Below are 4740 nucleotides of genomic sequence, written 5' to 3'. Positions count from 1 at the left end.
TTAATTATACACACACATATACATATACATATATTTGAAGACCATAGAGGAGATAACCAAATAGCGATATAGAATGTTTTAAAATAGAGGGGGAAGGCGCCAAGATGGCGGAGGAGTAGGATGGGGAAAACACTTTCTCCCCACAAATTCATCAAAAGAGCATTTAAACGTCGAGTAAATTCCACAAAACAACTTCTGAATGCCGGCAGAGGACATCAGGCACCCAGAAAAGCAACCCAACTCCTCGAAAGGAGGTAGGAAAAAATATTAAAGACAATAAAAGAGACAAAAGAGGGAGGGACGGAGTTCCGTCCCGGGAAGGGAGTCTTAAAAAGAGAGAAGTTTCCAAACACCAGGAAACCTTCTCACTGCCGAATCCTTGCCGAGCTTTGGAAGCACAGAGGACAACATAACAGGGAGAAAAAATAAATAAACAATTAAAACTCGCAGATTGCGAGCCCTACGGTAACTCCTCCAGCGGAGAAGCAGCGCAGACGCCTGCATCCGCCATTAGCAAGCGGGGGCTGGGCAGGGAGGCGCGGCGCGGGCTGCTGCATCGCTGAGAGTAAGAATCTGGCCTGAATACCCTGAGCACTATCTGAGTGAAATAATTTGGGCTAGCAAACCAGACTGTGGGATATCTACCACGCGAAAAGCCAGCCCTAACCTAAGACACCGCCAGCCCGCGCACGGAACAAAGGACTAAACAGAGGTAGCCGGCTGCAAACCTTCCCCCTCCGGTGACAGGCAGCCAGAGCCGGAAGGGGGCAATCGCAGCCCCAGAGAGACATTATCTATAAAACTGGCTTCTTTGCTAACTAAAACTTATTGGGGGTCTGGACGGTCAACATCTGCCTGAGAAGGTGCGCCGGTTTTACACCCAGATAACCAAGTGGCGGGGAGGCGATAAGTCGCAGCATTGGCGCTCGCCAAACACCTCATCACCTGAGCTGCTCGGACCTGGGAAGAGCACAAAACGCAGCCCCAACTGAGTCTGCGCCTCTGAGGACTGCCTGAGTGCCTGAACCTGAGCGGCTTGGACCTGGGACGCGTATGCAACCCAGGGCCAGCCTCGGATTGTTCCCGGCGGAACAACCTAGAGCCTGAGCAGTGTGGGCAGGGAAGCTACACGCGCCGTGAGCGGGGGCAGACCCAGTGTGGCTGAGGCACTGCGAGCGCACGCCAGTGTCATTTGTTTGCAGCATCCCTCCCTCCCTCCCCATAGCGCGACTGAACAAAGAGAAGAAATACAGCTCCACCTACCAGAACACCGACACAAGCTTCCCTAACCAGGAAACCTTGACAAGCCACCTCTACATACCCACACACAGTGAGGAAACGCCACAATAAAGAGAACTCCACAAACTGCCAGAATACAGAAAGGACTCCCAAATTCAGCAATTTAAACAAGATGAAGAGACAGAGGAATACCCAGCAGATAAAGGAACAGGATAAATGCCCACCAAACCAAACAAAAGAGGAAGAGATAGGGAATCTACCTGATAAAGAATTCCAAATAATGATAGTGAAATTGATCCAAAATCTTGAAATTAAAATGGAATCACAGATAAATAGCCTGGAGACAAGGATTGAGAAGATGCAAGAAAGGTTTAACAAGGACCTAGAAGAAATAAAAAAGAGTCAATATATAATGAATAATGCAATAAATGAAATTAAAAACACTCTGGAGCCAACAAATAGTAGAATAACAGAGGCAGAAGATAGGATTAGTGAATTAGAAGATAGAATGGTAGAAATAAATGAATCAGAGAGGATAAAAGAAAAACGAATTAAAAGAAATGAGGACAATCTCAGAGACCTCCAGGACAATATTAAACGCTACAACATTCGAATCATAGGGGTTCCGGAAGAAGAAGACAAAAAGAAAGACCATGAGAAAATACTTGAGGAGATAATAGTTGAAAACTTCCCTAAAATGGGGAAGGAAATAATCACCCAAGTCCAAGAAAGCCAGAGAGTCCCAAACAGGATAAACCCAAGGAGAAACACCCCAAGACACATATTAATCAAATTAACAAAGATCAAACACAAAGAACAAATATTAAAAGCAGCAAGGGAAAAACAACAAATAACACACAAGGGAATTCCCATAAGGATAACAGCTGATCTTTCAATAGAAACTCTTCAAGCCAGGAGGGAATGGCAAGACATACTTAAAATGATGAAAGAAAATAACCTACAGCCCAGATTATTGTACCCAGCAAGGATATCATTCAAGTATGAAGGAGAAATCAAAAGCTTTTCAGACAAGCAAAAGCTGAGAGAATTCTGCACCACCAAACCAGCTCTCCAACAAATACTAAAGGATATTCTCTAGACAGGAAACACAAAAATGGTGTATAAACTCGAACCCAAAACAATAAAGTAAATGGCAACGGGATCATACTTATTAGTAATTACCTTAAACGTAAATGGGTTGAATGCCCCAATCAAAAGACAAAGACTGGGTGAATGGATACAAAAACAAGACCCCTACATATGTTGTCTACAAGAGACCCACCTCAAAACAGGGGACACATACAGACTGAAAGTGAAGGGCTGGAAAAAGATTTTCCATGCAAATTGGGACCAAAAGAAAGCAGGAGTCACAATACTCGTATCAGATAAATTAGACTTTAAAACAAAGGCTGTGAAAAGAGACAAAGAAGGTCACTACATAATGATCAAAGGATCAATCCAAGAAGAAGATATAACAATTATAAATATATATCCACCCAACATGGGAGCACCACAGTATGTAAGACAAATCCTAATAAGTAATATCATAAAAAACAAAGAAAGGCTGTAAAAGTGTTCCAGATTAAAAGAGACTTTATCAACATGACAATGAAATGCAATATCTGATCCTGGACTAGATCTTGTACTAGAAGGAAAAAGTGCTAAAAAGGACACTGAGGGTCAGTTAACAGTATTAAAATACAGACAGTAGATTTAATAAAAGTATTTTATCCAAAAAAATAAATAAATAAATAAAAAATAAAGCTCCTATAAAAAAAAAAAAAAAAGAGATACACAAACTCCCTGTGCAATATAACACTTTAAAATTAAAATGCTGACTGGAAGCAAATGTCACAGGGTCAGAGAAAAACAATGGCCAAAACTCACTCAGGTTTTGATGAAAGTTACATTGAACAACTATTTTGCCTTCTGGATCCTGGAAGCTCATATGTAAAAGCAAACCTCACTGATGCAACCATAGCAATACAATCTACAGCTCCACAGATATTCAAATATTCAGACATTAATAAGCTCATAAAACTTAGACCATAATTCTAGAGTCTTAAGTAAATTTAGAGATCACTTAATTTGATTCAGTTTTTAAATGAAGAAACTGTGAGCCTGGGAGGTCAAGTGACTTGCCCAGGAATATACAGGAAATTCTATTTTAAGCCAGCTGAAATGCTATTAACTCTCCTATACTTAATCATTTTTGAAGGCCAAGCTTCCTTGAGGTCAACTTCCTCCTTGTCTTTACATCAAGTGATGTAGGAGATTCCTGGTCTCCTTTGTGGTCTACAGGCTCAGCTCATTCACTCATTCATCCATTTATTCTACAGACATCTGAGTGTCTGCTTTCTGTTAGGCACTAAGTAGCCACTGGGGAGATAATGGTGAATGAGACACAGTCCCGGCTTTCCAGGAAGCCACCTCTGTTTAGAGGCTGACAAGAGGCAGGCACCGTACAACCTTTCTAGGGCTCAGATTAGGGAAACGGGAGCACAGTGGCAAAAAAAAAAAAAAAAAAAAAGAGTTATAGGCAATAATTGCAGGGAAGATTTGTCTTTTTATTTTAATAAGAGCTAATGCAAGTCAAAACCACAATGAAAAATCACCTCTCACCTCTTAGAATGGCTATTATAAAAAAGACAACAAATAACAAATGTTAGTGAGGTACAGGTGTTGGTAGAAATTTAAATTGGTGTAACCACTATGAAAAACAGTAGGTTCCTCAAAAAATTTTAAATTGAACTACCCTATGACCTGGCCCAGCTGGCACTAGTGGTAAAGAACCTGCCTGCCAATGCAGGAGACATTAATTGCAGGTTTGATCCCTGGGTTGGGAAGATTCCCTGGAGAAGGAAATGGCAACCCACACCAGTATGCTTGCCTGGAGAATCCCCATGGACAGAGGAGCCTGGGGGGCTATGGTTCATAAAAAAAAGAAAAAAAAAAAAAAAAATAGAAGCTGAATTTAGAAAGATGGTAACGACAACCCTGTATGCGAGACAGCAAAAGAGACACAGATGTACAGAACAGTCTTTTGGACTCTGTGGGAGAGGGAGGGGGCGAAGATTTGGGAGAATGGCATTAAAACATATAAAAATAAAATAAAATAAGAAAAAAAAAATAGAAGCTGAAACTCCAATACTTTGGCCACCTGATGCTAAGAGCTGACTCATTTGAAAAGATCCTGATGCTGGGAAAGATTGAGGGCAGGAAGAGAAGGGTACGACAGAGGATGAGATGGTTGGATGGCATCACCGACTCAATGGACATGGGTTTGGGGGCAGGAGGAGAAGGGGAAAACAGAGGATGAGATGGCTGGATGGCATCACTGACTCGATAGACGTGACTCTGAGTGAACTCCGGGAGTTGGTGATGGACAGGGAGACCTGGTGTGCTGCGGTTCATGGGGTCGCAAAAAGTCGGACACGACTGAATTGACGATTGACTGATAGTTTTGAAAAACCATGAATTCATGTTCACATATTGATAATT

Source organism: Bos grunniens, chromosome 12 (assembly GCF_055505025.1).
Source record: "Bos grunniens cultivar Pamir isolate PY7600 chromosome 12, Bosgru_T2T1.0, whole genome shotgun sequence".
Taxonomy (NCBI): domain Eukaryota; kingdom Metazoa; phylum Chordata; class Mammalia; order Artiodactyla; family Bovidae; genus Bos; species Bos grunniens.
The sequence above is the reverse complement of the archived record's forward strand: the minus strand, read 5'-3'. Positions refer to the sequence as shown.